General features: G+C 45.1%; 1 protein-coding gene across 1 annotated transcript in view; it reads right to left on the bottom strand.

The window, feature by feature from the left end:
• Positions 1-20,310, bottom strand: part of LOC147736545 (aldehyde dehydrogenase family 3 member B1-like) — a 197,903-nt gene extending 177,593 nt beyond the window's left edge. Inside the window, exon 1 of the mRNA XM_086953293.1 lies at positions 20,016-20,310. The gene's annotated coding sequence lies outside the window, so the exon portion shown is untranslated. The remainder of the gene's footprint in view (positions 1-20,015) is intronic.
• Positions 20,311-20,673: the final 363 nt, after the last annotated feature.

Genomic DNA, 20,673 nt, shown 5'->3' with positions numbered 1-20,673 from the left:
AGTGCAAAATTGCAGAAATACGATCTTGGCAAAACTGAAAGTAACTACTTACCAGGTTCAAAAGTTCAGGCACATCATTAGTAGCCATTTCCTGTAGTGCTTCCTGAGGGGCCCCTCCAGAGTTCAGTTGCCAGTTGAAACTATTATGTGACCCTGCTCTGAACCTCAGAATAGTTACACATATGCCACAAAGGTCCTGAATTACAGCTAAGGGAGACAAGCAGGAGCCAGGCTGGAAGTTAAAATCCATTAATCAGCCCCTAATTCATTATTGTCAGTTGGGGCAGGGCAGGTGTTGTAACTAATTTTGCAACAATGAAAGCACTTAGCAAGTGCAAAAGATCACTAATCAGGGCGCACTAAGGAAGCAGGTGCCAGCTAAAAAAATATTCTGTGACACATTAATCAGCCCCAAATTAATTCAGGTCACTTGAGGCAGGGAAGGTGTGCTTTGCTTTGCCAAAAATAATGTACACTGGACAACCAGAGGGTGTAGTGATGAAACAGAGGGTGGCATGGGTGGGCCAGAGGGTGGCATGAGTAGTCAGAGAGTGGCAGTGGTGACAGAGAGTGGCAGTGATGAAGAAGAGTGTCCCAAACAGGCTGGACACGTAGAAACAACAAGTTCGCAAAACTTGCGACCAGACAGGTAAGTTCGCAAATTGCGAAATTGTAAAAACCCTCGCGAACTGGCAGAAACACGGGCGAACACAAAAAAAAAAAAATCCGCAAATTCGCGGGAATTCGCGGATTTTGCGGATTGCGAATCCGCAAATCCGCAAAATTCGCGGATTGCCAATCCGCAAAATCCGCTCATGCTTACCTGGCGCACAGTTGATCTTCTCCTCTCGCGGCCCCTCAATGCATTGGCTCTGCGACAATGTTCGTAGTGGCGTGATGCGGTCTGCAAGCAAGCGGTGCGACGATCTCACCCAGCGACGACAGGCTCTGCGACGATACTTGCAGCAACAGGAATCTTCCCACACCGGGGTGATGCGCTCCACGAGCGAATGATGAGTCGACTCTTGCAGTGGCAACAGGCGCTGCGATGATTTTCGAGCCAATGGGAATTCTATTGCACTGTCGACGATGCGCTCCGCAAGCGAGTGAAGCGTGAAAATTGCAGATTTTCTTCTTTTCTTCTTGTCCAGCTCCCCAAAGAGCAGGCAACAACTTCCAGAGGCCCCACAAATGGATCAAGCACTCTAAGAAGTGCAGAACTCACTACGATGAGTTCAGGGGGGAAGCTGGGGGTGAAGTCCTTTTGTTCCTGGGACTTCTTAACAGGAGGCCAGCTCTCCTCAGTACTTTGGAGATCTCTTCAAGCAAGGGCACACACAACAGCAAAATCCTTCCCCTCTCCTTGGCAGCAAAGCAACAGCAGGTCAGCCTTTCAGCAGGTCAGTCCTTCTACTTCAGTCTTCCAGCTTTCTCCTTGGCAGAGGTTCCTTCTTGATTCCAGGATGATCTAAAGTTCAGTGGTCTGGGGTTCTGTACTTATACCCCAAAAAGTCTTTTTTCCCTTTGTGCAGGAGGGATCTGAGCCCAGTCTGAACCAGTTCTGGGTGTTCCTTGAGCACTTTGTTTTCCTGACTTCTTCCTTCCTCTCAGAGAGAGGGGCAGGATCATCAGCCGCCCTGCAGGAGGTAGAGCCAGCATTGTGGAAGGCAGGCACAGCCCTATTCAGGCCCAGGTGCTATCCCCTCCTACCCCTCAAGATGCAGATGGAGCTATTCAGGATGACTCACTGAGCCTCTGGGAGCTACCCAGCCCCTGTCACTCACATACCAGACAGTCAATTCAAAAACAGGCCAAGGCACACAGAAAGGTCAGACAAGAAAACAGCCACTTTCTAAAAGTGTTGATTTCAAACACAGGATTTAAAAACCATCCTTCCTAAAAGATGTGTTATTAAATTCTGAGTTCAGGGATACCAGACTTTAATTTTCTATCTTGCTACTATGGGAAGATATGCAGGTACACATGTTTCTCGCTAGTGTTTATTAATGGGCGATTCGTCAGGACCAATGAATACTATTTAGTAAGTATCTATTGAGTAACTGTCTACAGTGGATCACTAATATATTAGGAATACACACCAGTGAGATTAAAACTAAATCATAAATGGAAAAATCTGGGGGGGAAAAACAATTATGTTGTCCCTATTTTACCCTTCTTCCATGTGTATGTCTGTGTTAAGCTGTCAATACCTAAAAAGTGTAATGTACAGTTAGCAACAGTATCCAGCGGGTAAAGCTTCAGGTGAGATCTTCCACCACAGGGTTGGGACTTCCTGAGCTGCTCTTCTCGTGCCTACCCCTCGCCGCTGGATCCGGGTCCAGCTCCGAGGGGAAGAAGGGTAAAATAGGGACAACATAATTGTTTTCATAGGTCCTGACGAATATCCCATTAATAAACACTAGCGAGAAACATGTTGACCAGATATTAGCACTCTCTAGAAGGCCTTTGGAAACATAATATTCCAGACTCACCCTCTAGATACTGATTTTAATTAGAGCAGCGGACCGCCAGAATAAATCATTCCTTGGTACCCCTAGCTTTATTTTAATCATCCACGATACGTCTACAATCCTCACTGGCCCCACACCCGCACTTCATCCAAACGGCTGTTGGAAAAAGATATCCGCTAAAGAGCCCCTCTTTGAGGTGTCGCCCGTTGGGTATTGCACCGCCGACCCAACGAGGAGCAAGCCCAAATGATGAAGCATGACACCTGCAAAGGTGTGTGAGGGCAATAAATCCAACAAAATGGATTCCCTGGGGTAATGTCCTTTTACCCTTAGAACACTCTTAACATCTCCTAACGCACATCTCTCCTCTCTAGGAACAGCTCAGCAATCTTTGTAGTAATTGTATCTTTCGGGCAATAGCTGCAGCTGGACCTTCTACTTACCTTGAGTAGTAATAGCCCGGTCCTCCTTTCTTTGTACCCACTTTTTCATCTGGGGCCAGAAGAAGTGGGTGACAAGCCTTTGGAAGGTCTTGTCTTGCCCCAGATGTCCTGCGAGAGGCACATCCTGAGCTAGACCCATTAGGAAGGCCCTGAAGCGCTCGGCTACCACCAGCACATGGGCTGCACCGGGCTCAACGACATTAGGCTCACTATAAAGTAACCCATCTTCCAGTACAGGAGATGATCCTTGGACCTGCTGCCTGGTCTGCAGCCTGCTGCCGCACACCAATGAGAGAAGGGCATTCTATCTGCGCCTTGCAGAACTCCTTCCTGGAGGGGCCACCTTCTTGCTGCCAATGGGTCAGCTCAGGTAGGTCCCCCAGTTCAGCCACCTGTTCCCCTGTAAGCTCCAGGGCACCCCCCTCAGGTTCTGCTCCTTCCTGGACCGTTGGAACGGCTGAGGCTGGTTTCCCATGCCCCCTGCCCCTTCTCTTCTTGGCCGGCTCCTGGGCCACTGTTTCAGGCTCCAGGGCTGCTGAATCACCCCTACTGACTGCCATAGACCGAGTGGTCACACAGATCCACTCATGCAGACCCAACATATCCATATGAGCCTGGTAGAAGCCGCACTGGGAAGAGTCAAGTATATTATTCTCCTCCAGAAAGCCTGACAAGATGGAATAAATATAGGCTTCGGAGATCTTAGAGGCCCATGGCAGCAGGGAAATAAGGCGGAAGTTCTCCGGTTTAGCTGGGTCGACGGTGGGTTTCTTTATTAAAGGAACTACCCTAGCCTGCTTCCACGTCCTGGGAACTGTAGCCATAGACAAAGAAATGTTAATAACCTGGCCCAGAGGTGTAAGAAGCACTGGTAACAGTCTCATAAGATGATCAGGCTTCATGGGATCAGCAGGGAGCCAGAGTTAACCTTTCTGCATAGTACATGTAGTGCATCCTCAGTGATTGGCGGGAAGGCAGACAAAGTATGGGCGGAGGGGTGTGGACCCCTAGGGTCAGAGCCCGTAGCCACCTGAGGGAAGGTCTTATAGATGTTATCCACCTTATTTAGGAAGAAAGTGACGAGATCCTCACATTGTTCATCTGACTTGATAGAGGACACAACCGGTGCCCAAGCACTTTTGAGATTTTTAAGAATGGAGAAAATACTCTTGGAGGGATTATTGCTGTTTCTAATCTTATCAGCAAAATAGGCTGCCCATGGTTTATATTATTATTATTTTATCAATTTATAGGGCGCAACAGCTACCCAAAAAGGGTTTCCCGGCGCCTAGACACAGCTAGTTTGAGGGCAGAGAGGAAGGTGGTTGTTGAGTGTTTATTGTTCAAACAGCCAGGTCTTAACAAGCTTTCTGAACCTAACATAATTTTCTTCCTTTCGGATACAGGGGGGGAGCGTGTTCCAAAGGGAGGGTCCCAGATAGGCAAAGGATCTGCCAACTGTGCTTGCTCGTTTGAACCTTGGTATGCAGAAACAGGCTGCCGTCTGCGACCGGAGGTTTCTCTTGGGGGTATAGAGGTAGGCAAGAGTTTGGAGATATTTCGGTGCTGTCCCTGTTTTTATTCTGAACATATAATTCAGGGCCTTAAAGCGGATTCTGCTTTCGATCCTGAGCCAGTGAAGATTCCGACGATGGATCGAGACTCCGGAGTTCTTCGGAATATTGTAGAGTAGCCCGACCGCTGCATTTTGCACTACCTGTGGTCGTCCGATCACAGATTTGTTTGCGCCCAAGTACAGAATGTTGCCGTAGTCAAGCCTTGATGTAATAAGGGCATTGACTACGGTCTTTTGCGTTGACACAGGCAGCATCCAAAGGATCTTCCTCAGCCATTTAACTATGGTGAGACATAGGCTGGTTACTTTACTGACCTGTTTGTTCATGGATAGGGAGTTGTCCAATATAAAGCCCAGATTATGGGCGTGGGTCACCGGGGTAGGGAAAGCGCCCATCTGGTCAGGCCAATGTACGGGATTCCAGAGATCTTGATCTTTTCCCCAAATCAGTATTTCCGTCTTGTTACCGTTTAGTTTTAACTGGTTTGTTGTCATCCAGTTCAAGATTTTTGATAGTCCTTTCTTAAGTAACGAGGGAGAGTGAGGACAAGATTCAGATAGGGAGAAGATAATTTGGGAGTCGTCAGCGTAGTTCATAAGCGTTAGCCCTGATTGTTCAACAAGGTCGGCCAGGGGTTTGAGATACAAATTGAAGAATAAAGGACTTAGGATGGACCCCTGGGGCACTCCATGCGATGCAGGCAGGGTGTCTGAGACGGCTCGTGAAGATGCGATCTGGAAGGTTCGATTTGCCAGGAAGGATCTGATCCAATCCAAAGCCTTTCCACGTACACCATTTGTATACAGCTCTTTAATAAGAGTTTCATGGGAGATGGTGTCGAACGCCGCACTTAGGTCCAATAACACGAGTGCGACCGTCTGACCTTGGTCGAGAAGCTTTCTGATGTGTTCAGTGACACCAAGCAGGGCGGTTTCTGTGGAGAAGCCAGCCCTGAAACCAGATTGCGAAGGGTGGAGTAGAGAATTTTCTTCTGCAAAAGTGGCTAAAGCAGAGTGTACGTGTCTCTCTAGACATTTAGAAAAAGCTGGGAGCAGAGATATAGGTCTATAATTTGCCAGTATTTCTGGGTTTGCAGTTGGCTTTTTCAGAAGGGGTGTCACCATGGCATGCTTTCTGAACAGCCCTATGATATTTCTTAATGGCTGACTGATAACATCCCTTCAAAATAGGATCAAAGTCTCGCCTCCAAGCCCGCTCCATCCGCTTACAATATTTACGCATATTGGCAAGATTGTCATTATACCATAGATTGGATTTAGTACTATGACACTTTGCTTGTTTGACAGGAATCAATTCATCCAGAGTGTTACAACAGCAGGATCTGGATCTTCCGGTCAACGGGGCACCCTCGAGGAGAGGATGGTGCTAATATGATCAAAATTTAGTTTATGCCAGGAGCATCGGCACGAGAGTTTCTGAGGCAGCCTTCAAGAGGCCACAACCCAAGAGAGCATCATGGGGATCAAATAGTGGTGACACGAAAGGTTGGAAAAGACTGGATCAAGTAAGCGGCCAGCCGAGTGGATGAGACCTTGGACTAGTTGGAACAGCTGGCAGGCCGCTACATCACTTGAGGAGTTGGCTGCTTTTGAGTCGTGGGGGTTGTCAAGATGCAGATTTAAGTCACCAATGACAGTGAAATTGGTGTACCTCACGACCAGAGAACCAACTATGTCAACCAGCGCAGCCCTGCATTCCTTTCGAAGGACCTGGGGGACGGTATACCAGTATACCAGACATGGTATACTTAGAATTAAAGGAGATCCCAAAACGTCCACACTCGCAACCAGTTTCTTTGACAAGGGTGCAGGTATAGCAGGATTTAAAAACAACTGCAACACCGCCACCTCTAGCCTCTCGACTGAGAGTGATAATACTATATCTACGGGGGAAGCGCCAAACCAGGCTATGCCACCGTATCTACTGACAGCCAGCCTAGAGACCCTTATGGATGATTGGTCGCGCTTTACAAATGTGGATTATTATTATTAAAAGAGAACATCAGGGAAATCATCATGTAGCAAATCATACACATCCCGGTGGTGCTTAACTAACAAATGGCAGTTAAGTCTGAACAATATAATGTTCTATCCAGGGCCAGGAAGATGAATAGGGGGGATGCGATGGTCGCCCATGAATAAAAACCACAGTTCCCACAACTAAACGGACCCTCCATTAGGTTACAAGGTTGAAGGCCATAGGTGCTCCCTGTTGGCTAGAAGTTTGTTAGAATAAGAGAACATATTATTACTGAAAACGGCAGCATTACTTGCGTCTGGCGATGTCCAGGCGCGGACGGGTGCAGACAGGCTTGCCTTTGGTGCGCTTTCAGCACGGCCGCTGCGCGTCCGCATTCTGTTCATGCCTAAATACCGGCAGCGTGAACAGTGCCGCCCCCCTCTGCCCCCAGAAATACGTCACCAAGGCAAGTGACAGTGATCTAAAGTAGCCTCCCTCCACAACAAGTATGCAGCAAGGGGAGAAGCAAAGTGAGTGGCAGATTCAGTAAAATACACAAATTGCCCAGATATAGATATGTGTTAGGGCAAGGGCGGTTTTAAGATGGGTGTGGCTCCCCAGGTGAACATAGGGCACACTATGTGTTTTTGATTCAAATGGATATATGTAATGGAGATGTAGAAATTATAGACAAAGAACACCCGAACTTAGGGGGAATATGTGGACATCTTCATTTCTATGAGCCAGTGGCATCTGATAGATTAACAATTAAAAAGTTAAGCCTGGTATTTTTAGTTTAATGTAAAAGACAGATAGGGAAAAGCACCATTAGAAGCACTTTAAAAGCACTATGAACTTTGTAAATTATGATATTGAGGGTGGTTTACATATTAATTTTACAGATTTGAGATTTGATACGTTTTGGCTTCCTCCCTGTAGACGCTTCGTGTGCTCCAGGCGAACATTACCTTCATTGGGTTTATGTGGCCATCCATGCCCGTAATACCCATTATGTGAATACAGAATCTGCATCCTATTAAGGTTCTTTCGAGGCGACATTATCACGTCACATACTAAGTATCTATCACCTGTTATTTTTATATATTTAGCTATAGTCCAGTTCCATAACTGTCAAAACTACTGTTCCTGATAGTCTAATACCGGATATTTATCAAGGTTTACCAGGTTGTGGAAGGTGCAGTGAAAGTAATTGCAATCCAACTCACTGTGAGCACATCATCAGACCACCATTTACTTTGGGCTAAAACAGCAGTCCCTTGATAGGACCCTGTTCCGTTCATGAATTACCTGTAATTTTATTTGCTCCCTGGCATTCAAAGCATTTCCCCACAAATTTTTAGAATCTTCAAGTGGTTCTCCCGAAGAAGGCGTTGTCTCGCCGAAAAAGCGCGTAGAGACTATTATTTAACCCATTTGGTTGTTTTTTATGACTGTATTTCTGTTTTTTCATATATGATTATCGACGGAGAATATGAATGTATATGTTGAAACTTTTATGATTAACTGTGATATTCTTGTGATTTTTAAATCTCCTTTTTTATATTATGTACTTTTTAAAATAAATGAATAATACTTATCTCTAAGCTGTTTTTGTTAATTTCTCCTGTACACTGCATTAGTCTCATTGTGTTGTGCCTACATTTTTTTGTGCCATTGTACCTAATACTTTTTAAGGACCCCATAGTTGCCTAGGATTGTTATTTGTATAAATATTGTGCCCTGACCTAGGAACTTGTTACTAGTCTCAGGGGGTCCCTATCTTATATGCTCCTATCATATTGAAACAATTTAGAATCTTTTATCGCCACATCTCCAACATCCTTTAAATCTCCTTTTAAGAACTCATGATATATGCTTTTCGAGGGAAAACCTTTTTATAGCAGCAGATTCTTCCAGAAAGTTGATATTCTCCACTCTCCAGCATCCTTTGTTGGAAAAGATATATACATGTTATGTTAGAAAGATTTGTACAACGCATGGCAGCCCCAGCGACGGGGCGTCCCAACGCTACCCAGGTAACACATTGCAGGTTGGAAAAACAGAGGAGGTTTACAGTTAGGTCAGGAATAACCAAGTCTTTATAGCCTTTCTAAAAACTAAATGGTTCTGGATGCCTCTAATAGACACAGGTAGAGAGTTCCAGAGACTGGACGCCAACGCCTTAAAAGAGCGAACACCGGCTCTTGCCCTTAACACTCGGGGGTGCAAGCTAGGTGCTGATCCGCTGAGCGCAGCGTACAACGAGGTGAATATGGCGCCAGCAGGTCAGATAGGACTGGAGGTGCTTGTTGGGTCATAACTTTGTGGGAAAAGAATAGTGTCTTGACCTGGATTCGTTTATAAACTGGCAACCATTGTAGCTTAGGCATGAGCTTTGATGCTGAGCAGAATTTAGGGATAGCAAAGAGTGAGCATGCTGCTGCATTTTGTACCCTCTGTAAGCGCTGAATCTCAGATGTATTTGCGCCTAAATAAAGGGAGTTGCAATAATCCAGTCTGGACAGAATCGTAGACTGGATAATGGTCTGGTGAGTTTGTGAGTCAAAAAACCCCAGGAGAGACTTGAGTCCACGCAGAAGACCGAAGCAAACCCCTGGAACCGCTTTTGTTTGAGCTTCAAAGGACAGCCCCCTGTCTTTATCACTTATGAAAGCACCTTTAAATACGCAAGTTCAGCATGTCTGCTGTACAGAAAACTCTTGTTTGGTTTAATACACTAAACCTTTGCTCCATATGTAATACAAATCTAGCCACATATAGGATACACATGACCGCTGACTTGCCTCCGTTCAGTAACCGCATTGTCATCAGTGCAGGGGCAGGAATGTTTCTAAACTCATGTTTAAAAACTGCCACTTTTGATAAATACATAATTAAAGCATTAAGTAGCAGCACGCTGTCATTGGCCATCAGCAGATTTTACACTGAAATGCCCAAAGAATTTCCGACTGGCATGTTGTTTAACAAACTAGAAAGTGTACAATGTCTGGAAATCGAGTTTCTGAAAATATTTGTCATTTGCACATCACCAAGTGTTGTGATTTGCTTTGCTCCTATGAAAATCTGTGTTTGGATCACACTTCTGAATTAGAAAAAAAGTTCTTTCATAATTCTTGATATATTTTTAAATAACTATTCATTTACAAGCTGTTTAAATATGGTGTAAGAAAAAAACCTGACATTTTACAGCCTTTTGTTTGACAAAAATTATACGTAGCCTGCTAAATGCAGTATTGCATCATCTAAATATCGCAACATTCACGTTCTTATACGTTGCCTCCTAAATGCAGTATTGCATCATCTAAATATCGCAACATTCACGTTCTTATACGTTGCCTGCTAAATGCAGTATTGCATCAACTAAATATCGCAACATTCACATTCTTATACGTTGCCTGCTAAATGCAGTATTGCATCATCTACATAGCGCAGCATTCACGTTCTTATACGTTGCCTTCTAAATGCAATATTGCATCATCTAAATAAATCAGCATTCACGTTCTTATACGTTGCCTGCTAAATGCAGTATTGCATCATCTAACTATCCCAACATTCACGTTCTTATACGTTGCCTGCTAAATGCCGTATTGCATCATATAACTATCCCAACATTCACGTTCTTATACGTTGCCTGCTAAATGCCGTATTGCATCATATAACTATCCCAACATTCACGTTCTTATACGTTGCCTGCTAAATGCAGTATTGCATCATCTAACTATCCCAGCATTCACGTTCTTATACGTTGCCTGCTAAATGCCGTATTGCAGTATTGCATCATATAACTATCCCAACATTCACGTTCTTATACGTTGCCTGCTAAATGCCGTATTTCATCATATAACTATCCCAACATTCACGTTCTTATACGTTGCCTGCTAAATGCAGTATTGCATCATCTAAATATCGCAACATTCACGTTCTTATACGTTGCCTGCTAAATGCAGTATTGCATCAACTAAATATCGCAACACTCACATTCTTATACGTTGCCGGCTAAATGCAGTATTGCATCAGCTAAATATCACAACATTCACGTTCTTATACGTTGCCTGCTAAATACAATATTGCATCATCTAAATAAAGCAGCATTCACGTTCTTATACGTTGCCTGCTAAATGCAGTATTGTATCATCTAACTATCCCAACATTCACGTTCTTATACGTTGCCTGCTAAATGCCGTATTGCATCATATAACTATCCCAACATTCACGTTCTTATACGTTGCCTGCTAAATGCCGTATTGCATCATATAACTATCCAACATTCATGTTCTTATACGTTGCCTGCTAAATGCAGTATTGCATCAACTAAATATCACAACATTCACGTTCTAATACGTTGCCTGCTAAATGCCTTATTGCATCATATAACTATTCCAACATTCACGTTCTTATACGTTGCCTGCTAAATGCAGTATTGCTTTGTGGGTTGCACTAACAAGGGGTCTATGGTGCACCTACCAGACAAAGCTTAACATAATAGTCCACAGTGTGTGGGCTTTTTTTCAACAGGCTCGCGCTCGCAGGAATAAAGTGGTCGTGGCAAGACTGCCCTCAATTCTCTTTATGGGAAGCTGTAATTTGATCTTCCTGTCCTAAGTATGCTTTAGAGTCCTCTGTGAAGTACTTAATGATGTTGCTCAAAAAGTGTTCAGTGTTGTAGTCTGTTGTAGTCTGTGATGCATAATTATTGATAATAGCAAATCGGATTGCATTACTACTAACTTAAACATTTTCATACCTTTCTGTAAAGAAAGTTTCTGCTTTACTAAATTGACTTTGTGACCAAGACTCTTATTTTATTAGAATTCACCTAGGCACACTGGTCTATTCACAGTGATGCATACTTGCATGTGGACTAATGCAATTTTCATTTTACATGCAGCTTCTTCCTGTACAAATGTATGACGGTACAACGCAAACATTTACAACGCATGCCTTTACAACACTGTTTTTAAATCACAACATCCATTACAACGCATGATTTTACAACGCATGCCATCACAACTAATTTTTAGAAACAACATTTACAATGCATGTCACTACAATGCATACCATTACAACCCATACCATTACAATGCATATTACTTCTAGGGCAACAGTAGGGTAAGTTATGGATAGTGTAGGGGTAAAAATTACTATTCCCACTCCAGTGAGTGCAACAGTAGGGTATGTGTTGGCAAGTGTAGGGGTAAAAATTACTATTCCCACTCCAGAGAGTGCAGCAGTAGGGAAAGTGTTGGATAGTGCAGGGTTAAAATTTACTATTCCCATTACTTACTGTTGGAAAGTCATCCTGTGCCCTGGGCACCTTTCAACTTTTTGCTGACTGGAACTGGTGGTAACTGACTCTGACTGACCCTGGGCTCTGTTTAACCAGGTCCAGGCCCAGTGCCAAGCTAAAAGTTACACATTAGAATACACTTAAGACACCCAAAATACACTAGGGTACACTATGGTATGGTGGGGTACCCCTGTAATTGGCATGACCTACCCCATAAGCCCCTAGTATGTAATAGGTCAGGGGATTGAAACTACCTAGAAGTCTCCAATATCCTGTGGCATGGCAGTTTAGAGGCCAGCAGATTTTCTGCACTAGCATGTGTGCGGTGCTGACGCCTGAGGTCAGTTTAAAAGCATCCCTGGTGGCCAGGACAGCTTTTAAACCTTAAATTGTGCCCAAACTCGACTTTGGGGGTAGGGGCCCTTAAAAATGAAAAACCTACCATGTTTTTGCATATTAGGGACCCCCAGGGTCAACCCTTGGTATCCATGGGGTGGGGGGTCAGTATTCTATAAGGAGAGCCTTTATAAAATGAGTTTCTATATGCCTGGGTAAAGTGACATTTTACATTTCACTCCCCACATTGTATTAAAGAGCTGTTCAAACTCGACTTTTATGCTGGAAGAACTGGGTAAGGATGATCTGCAATATTTCTGCAGATTCAGAACCCCTGAAGTCTCCCCTAGTTGCACAGGGGGTCCTGTAGAGATTAGGGAAATACTTATAAAATATGTTTTTATAAGCCCTGGTGCTAGAAAACTGTCCCAAGTCCTTTTCCCCACTGCAAACCCCATGGCCCATTTTAACATGGTAGGAAGTTATTGATTAATAAATATTGATAGGAGAGGACTAGCTGGACCATTCAAAGACTTCCGAGAATGGTAGTAGTAAATCCAACAATATGATATTGTTGAATTTCTCCTAAAGTGTACATACAAGACGTTATAAGACTATCTTGTTTGTAAGTCCAAATTCAGCCTTCCAGTGGTCTGCCCTGATTGGTCAGAGTTAAGTGGATTAGCCAGGCTGCTTTGAAGAGGTGATAAGGAACGCCTATGGTTAATCACTCTGCTGGGAGGGCAGTGTGCTGGTCTATAGGAATGCCAGGCCAGGGGGTGGAGTCGTAAACCATCCTCTTCAAAGGCAGAGGGGAGGCCTGGGTTTCAGTTTCACTCTGACACGCTTGACCCAGAGTCAGGGCTAGGCTAAAGGAAGGTATGTGCATATGGTAGGGGGAGAGTCCATGGAAATAAACCATCCCAGGTGGTGTGTTTAGCCAGCTCTTACCTCCTTGCTGGAAAATCAGCCATTATGGATTTGGAAGAATGATGCACTCTGGGACAAAATAATGCCACTCTCTACAGGATGTGGTCATAATTATGAGGAGTTGCCCTGCTCTCATTGGTCAGAAGTGACCTGGTGCTTGACCCAGAGAATTTTGAATAAGTATCTGAGAGGGGCAGAGCCCTCCAGATCTGCTGCTTGAAACTTACTGAAGCAAGAAGTGCACCAAGTGAAACTGCAGCCCTGTGGATTACCTTGCTGCAAAAGGACTCAGTGGACTCCCTGCAAGCCACAGGTTAACAGAGCTCAACTGGACAGCCCCACAAAGAATTCAAAACCTGGAGTACCAGTGGATTTGTAAGGGTTTTGTTCAAGTGGATTGCGGAATTGGGGTTTCACACTTTCAAGGACCCTCTTGGAGATTCCAGAACCTTGGATTGTGTGTTGGATACTTTCGGACCCGCAAGCAGAACTCCAGGAAGGTGTTCTAACTGGACCCCGCTTGCTGAAGAAGGTGGCACACCACAGTGGTGAGAAAATTCTTCAGAACAATTTATAAAGGTGTGTCCCTGAAAGAGAAAACAAAATGACTAAAAGGGGCACTGTTGGTTTCTAAGCACTAGAAATTGACTAATCTTTAAAATTCATATCTCTGGTCCCCTACAGTGGAATATTTTTTGTTTTGTTGTCATTTAAAAGGTAAAAGTATTACCTATTTTTATAAATTGGTGTTGGATTTTTATTTTGTATTGTGTCTTAATTATTTACTGAAATTGTGTTTTTAAATGCTTTACATACCTGTCTTTGAAGTTAAGCCTGTCTGCTTGCAGCCATGTTACCAAGGTTTGAGCATAGGAATAATTTTCTAAGACCAATGCTGAGTCCTATCATGTGTTAGTGGCCTTATTGCCAGTAGCAGACCTACATTTGCCCCTACCAATAACCCACTTTCCAACATTTGGTGTTCAGCGCTGTGGATGAGGACTTGTGTTTAAAAAGTACACCTTTCAGTGAATAATTTAAGATTAGAAAAATCCTCTAAATTGCCTTAGAACAAAACTTTTTAGTTTGATATTTGGAATTGGGACAAAACTGTTTTTAATCCTTTGTTTTGATTTTTCCAAATTGTTCTAAGGCTGTTGTGCCTAGTTTTTTGTGACCCAAAACTAGGGAACCATGGAGCTGGACCTGGCTAAACTGTCCCAGTTTAAGATGGCTGTTCTTAGGGAACAGTATAGACTTAGGGGGCTGCATGCTGCCAAGAAGATGAGGAAGGCAGGGTTGCTTGAGTCCCTAAAGGCCTGGGTCTGGGCAGCGGAGGAGAACCCAAGGGGGTGGGAAGATGTTCCCCCCAACCTCACCCAAAAGAGGGGTGAGGATGAGACCTTTCCCATTGTGACTAGTGTTAGCCAGGTGAATCAAGGTGGTGGTTGGAGTGGGGAATCGTCACTTACTCAGGTACCACTACTGTCCCTTGCAGAGAGACAGCTTCGGGCTCAATTAGGGTTGATTGTCTTGGAGAAGGAGAAATTCGAATTGGCTAAGAAAAAATGGGAGAGGGAGGAAGAGAAAAGGAATGGTGGCAGCAAAAGTGAAGAAGATGATGAGATGTCCAGGGGTGGTAGATGTGAACCTAAACTTCCCAAGGGCATAGTACCCAAGTACACTGAGGGGGATGACATTGACAAGTGCCTAGCAGCTTTTGAGAGGGCCCTTAAAAGGAGTAGGGTCCACTCTAGGTATTGGGGTGCACTCCTGTGGGAGTCGATTCCAGTAGCTGGGAGGGATAGGCTCCTGACCCTGAAGGGAGAGGATGCAGAATCATACCAGCAGATGAAGGCATGCTTAGTCAAGAGATTTGGTCTGACTCCAGAACAGTACAGGATGAAGTTTAGAGGCACCCAGAAATTGAGTCCAAAGTCTTGGGTAGACTTTGTGGACGTTTCAGTAAAGGCACTGGAAGGCTGGATTGTCGGTAACAAAGTTGACACAATGAGGGATTGTATAATTTGTTTTTGAAAGAACACATTTTGGCTCATTGTGCAGAAGAGAAGTTACGCCAGTATCTAGTGGACTCTAAGATGACAGACCCCAGAGAGCTGGGGGAATCAGCTGATGAGTGGGTGAGAACCCGGGTTTCCATTCACCATCAGGGGTGACCAGAAGAAAGGAGGACAGGTCCTTTCCCAGGGGAAAGCTCAGGGAAATGAAGGTCAAAAACCTAAGGAGTCCTCCGAAGACCCACAAAAACCTGCACAAGGAGGGGGGCCCGAGGGACCCCAAATTCAAAGGGAGGGGGTTTCAGGGAAAGCCTGGTAGGTTCTTTGATCCCTCAAGGGTGGGTAAGTGCTTAGACTGTAACCAGCCAGGGCTTAAGCAGGGAGATGCTATCTGCACCAAGAAGCTCCCCCCTAGGGTACCATCCACAGGGATTGCCAGTGTCAGTCAGGGTGCCCTGCTGAAAAGAAGTTTGCTGTGCAAAGATTTCTAAGGCCTGGCCTCTGAAGACTGCACCAAGTCAAACATCAGCCCTGTGGATTACCTTGCTGCAAAAGGACTCAGTGGACTCCCTGCAAGCTACAGGTTAATAGAGCTCACCTGGACAGCCCCACAAAGAATTCAAAGCCTGGAGTTCCAGTGAATTTGTAAGGTTTTGTTCAAGTGGATCGTGGAATTGAAGTTTCACACTTTCAAGGACCCTCTTGGAGATTTCAGAACCTTGGATTGTGTGTTGGATACTTTGGGACCTGAAAACAAAAATCCAGGAAGATGTTCTAACTGGACCCCGCTTGCTGAAGAAGGCGGCCCACCACAGTGGTGAGAAAATTCTTCAGAAAAATGTATAAAGGCGTGTCTCTGACAGAGAAAACAAAATGACTAAAAGGGGCACTGTTGGTTTGTAAGCACTAGAAAGTGACTAATCTTTAAAAATTCTTATCTCTGGTTCCTTACAGTGGAATTTATGTTCGTTTTGGTGTCATTTAAAATATAAACGTATTACCTATCGGCCACCGCACTACACTATCGGCCACTGCACTACATGCCATTGTTACCCCTATCCTTGAGTGAATCTCATCATTGATCATGCCAAAGTTCTTCTTGTGGGCGATCTTAACTACTGGTTCAATGACGCCCACGAATGCTCCCATTCCTCGGAACTGACTGATCTCCTCACCAATCTGAATCTTACTCAATGGGTCTCTTTAGCCTACCCATCAGAGAGGGCATATTCTTGATCAAATATGGTCCAATAATTTGACAATAACGACCCACACCATGTTCCCCTGTACATGGTCCAACCACTAGCTCTTACCTCCACCAGAAAAATCCGGACAGCTACTGGCGGCCTTGCTAGGAAATGGAATACCTTAGATAAAAAGGAATTCATGGATACTCTGACTAGATCTGCCCCTTCACCTCACGCTGACATTAATGTATCCGAAGCCAATCTTTCTAGCTGGCTACTTGCTGCCAGCAATACACATGCCCCTCTTAAAAAAGTTAAACTAGCTCGCCGTTTAGACGCCCAGAGATGGTTCTTGTCCGAACTTAAAGCCCAGAAACTGATTGTTCGTCGACTTGAACGGCAGTGGCGGCATGATTACGCGCCAGAATTAAAGCTTCAGTACATAACAGCACACAAGGAATATATGAAATCAATTCTCCTAGCCTAGTCTACTCACTTTTCATCACTCATCCTTAATACCAAAAACAGCTCCAAGGAGATTTTCTCCATCATGAATGAACTGTGCAACCCGGCTAGAGTTCTCCCCAAGGTCACCCCCACTCAGGCTCTGTGCGACTCACTGAACAGCTTCTTCATCGACAAAATTTTGACCATCAAAGATAGTATCCCTAAATATCTTATTACTGCTTCCCACACCACATACAAAAATAAATTAATAATTAATAACTTCCCATCAATAAGCTTGGAAACATTTTGGAGCTCTTAGTTAAAGTTAAATCAGGAGCCCCCACCGACTGCTGTCCCCCGATAAACTAAAAAAACTGTTTTGCTACTCTCCCCGAACCGGCTCTTACCCTTCTCTAGGACTCTCTTGCATTGGGCCGTGTTCCCACAGCCTTCAAAGAGGCAACAGTGGTGCCTCTTCTGAAAAAACCTGGTGCTGACCCTTCCTGTATGTCCAATTATCGCCCTATTTCCCTCCTACCCTTTTTAGCGATGCCTCTCCAAATTTCTGGAAGAATCCAATTATCTAGAGCCACATAAGGCGGGCTTTCGGCGCCCCCATTCAATGGAATCAGTTATCCTGGCGGTACTGGACACTCTTCGGGAGGGTGCAGACCGCGACTCCCCTCAGGCCTTAATACTCTTGGATCTCTCTGCTGCGTTCGACACGGTCGACCACACCATCCTGGTCGACCAGGTCGGACAAGCTGGGATCCAGGGCACCGCCGCCAGCTGGATAAGCTCCTTCCTGAAGGACAGGTCGCAGGCAGTCCGCTTAAACAACATGCGGGCCCCCACGCAGAGAATTACCTGCGGTGTCCCGCAGGGCTCCTCCTTATCCCCTCACCTGTTCAACCTCTACATTCTTCCTTTGATACAAGCCCTTAAAGACACAAAGGTGACTGTGTATAACTATGCAGATGACCTTCAACTTGTCTTTCCAATGGACAACTCTGACAGTTCAATTGCCGACTTCCAGGCCACAATGAGATTCTTACAACTCTGGATGGACCAAAACCATCTGAAGTTAAACCCTGGAAAGAAAGAGCTCGTTCTCACATAAGACAGCCACAAGTTCTGGGGTCCGCATTATTGGCCCCCAGAATTGGGCTGCCCACCTCTCCCCTCTTCTTCGGCAAAAACGCTCGGAGTAACGCTTAGTAGCGACCTCTCACTGAAATCTCAAGTGGGTCTTGTCGTCTTTAAGTGCTTTTTCCATCTACGGAAAATTAGGAAGATCCGCCGCTTCCTTATACAGGTAGCCCTCGTTCAGGTGGTGATAGCTACTGTCCTATCTCATCTGGACTACGCCAATGCCACCTATCTGGGCTTGCCTCTCTATTTGCAAAAGTGGCTTCAAATGGTTCAGAATGACGCGGCCAGATTAATATTACAACAACCTAGATGGCAACCTGCCTCCCCGCTACTAAAGAGGCTACATTGGCTCCCTATCCCCCAATGCTGCATCTTTAAAATTGGTTGTCTGATTTTTAAATCCCTGCACAATAAAATCCCTAAATTTGTCAACAATTTGATAATTAGGCATAGCCCCTCCCGTAATCTACGCTTGGCACACCTTTCACTCCTCCACATTCCCACCTTCAGATGGAAGCGCTTTGGAGGTTGCAGATTTGCTATCCTTGCCCCCAGGATCTGGAACTCGCTACCTCTGGAAATCCGAGTTTGTCCGGATCTCTTGAAATTTCGAAAAAACCTTAAGACCTGGATGTTTGAGCAAGCCTACATATGACAATCTCCTTGGAAACGGTTGATGTTCTGACTACGGACCAGGAATTTGCTTTCGCACGAATTCACGTACCGCAAATTTCGCCCATACTTAGTGATGCAGGAGGTTACGGGTGTGGCTCTCTTGCCAGAAGCCAGGCGCTGCCTGTTGAATGTTTGGGAGCCCACGGATCATAATGTAGCACAGACCCAGTGGGTGACTCTAGGGGGCATGATTGCTAAACGGAACATTGCACAGTTGTGGGGGTCCCAGAAGCCTCCTACTCTTGAGGTGTGGATGGAAAACATGGATTGGTGCATGTTCAGGGAAAAACCTGTATTTTTGGCCCGTGGTCGCCCCCGAAAATGGCATAAGGTTTGGGGTCCCTGGAATCAATATAGAGGGGACATATGTGTACCACCAGCGACTGCAGTCCTTAATGTCCCGATTTCCCCCTGACCCCTTATTGTTCTTGATTGCTTTCATGTTACTGCTGCACCCTCTTCTCCTCCCCCCTTCCCCATCAGTGTGTCGCTTATTGTAATGTCTACTGAAATGTCGCACTGCCCTCGTACAGTCTATGTACTTTTGTATTTTGTCGATGCCTTGCTTTGTTTTTTTTCTTTCTTTAATAAAAAGATTTTTTTTAAAACAATATTTTATTGTTGTATAGTTTCAAGACCCAGGGCACTAACCTCGTACTTGTCCTGAAGGAGGGATACATATCCTCAGCTGGGGTCTATCCCCAAATCCCCGCTGGGACAGACTGACACTGTGAATTGTTACTCCTGGGTGCAGACCAGTCAGGTAGGGCAGAGGGGTAGGGTGATGAGAGATACTGAGATGTAGAGTGGGTTCGTCACAGGCTGTCAGTCTTCCCTCAAGCTCCTCGGTCTCAGTCTCTTCTCGCCTGCCTCGTCGCCAGGATGTATAGATGAGTGGGGAATAAACACGACTTGAGCGCCCCCTCGTGAGCCTGTTACTGCCCAGTAAACTCACTCATTGCTGCCTGATTTTGCCGGATCTTTTCTTCAGACCTGACACTGTCTGTTCCCATCTTTATTGCTGGCTCTGTCTTGAAATTCAATATTAATCTTTCACTAGCACCTTCATTGATGCCTTATACACTATTTGATTCTCTTTGTATGCCCACAATTACTTGCTAATCCAGTTTTGTCATTTACCAAATGAAATGCCGGTGCTTTAAAGCATGACTGCTGCTTCAACTGGTCGAGCCACGATTTGCGACTCCGCTTTGCAGTTTACTTGTTTATTGTCCTTTTCTGCATATCCCTGCTGCATCTTCACTTCACTCCACCAAACATGTCTTTCACTCTGGTAAGTTAATATTAACATAAATATTACACTTTAGCAATGTCCTTTTGTTCTGCAGAAATTCCTCTCATTAAAAATCAGTCATAACATGTTTTCTGCGCTGCAACCGGTTCCTGACTTTTTATTTTTACTTTCACTGCTTCCAACGGGGTCGGAGAATGACATCTACCCGCTTTATTTACTCTGGCGCCGCATCTTACCTTCAGGCTTGATTTTGCTGTTAAGTCTTATTGTTTTATTTTAATATTGTCCTGTTGCAGGTCAGGGAAGTCGGCTGTTCACTGCTGGAGTCTGTAGGGCACTGCACACAAGCAGACAAGTGCTTCAGGGCGCTGCACACAGAGACAGAGAGACAGGTGCTTCAGGGCGCTGCGCACAGAGACAGAGAGACAGGTGCTTCAGGGCGCTGCACACAGAGAGACAGGTGCTTCGGGAGATGCGAAGTGGGAAACAGCACCAGCAGCTCCTGCCTCCTCCACAAACTGGATTACAAGGGAGAGGGAGGCCTTGAGCGCGGCTTAAATACCTTAGACATGCCCTCCGGGGGTGAGCTTGGGCGTGGCTTGAATACCACAGCCATGCCCTAGACAGCGGGTGAGCCTGGGTGTGGCTTAAATACCTGAGGCATGCCTAGGATGGGGGAGAGCTTGGGCGTGGCTTGAATACCATAGCCCAAGAAGGATGCCAAGCCCTTTAATATCTAACTCTAGTGAGATTTGCCTCTAACTATTTTGTCAATGCTGTGCAATAAACATCCGCACTCCCCCGACTAAAGAAGTGGTCGCACAAGTCTTGTAGGTGCAAAATGTTATATAAACGCAGCGCAGTCCATACGCTTAAACACTTCATCATCATCAA

The sequence above is a fragment of the Lissotriton vulgaris genome, chromosome 1_2 (assembly GCF_964263255.1).
Source record: "Lissotriton vulgaris chromosome 1_2, aLisVul1.2, whole genome shotgun sequence".
Lineage (NCBI taxonomy): Eukaryota > Metazoa > Chordata > Amphibia > Caudata > Salamandridae > Lissotriton > Lissotriton vulgaris.
This window is presented reverse-complemented; position numbering and strand designations above follow the sequence as displayed.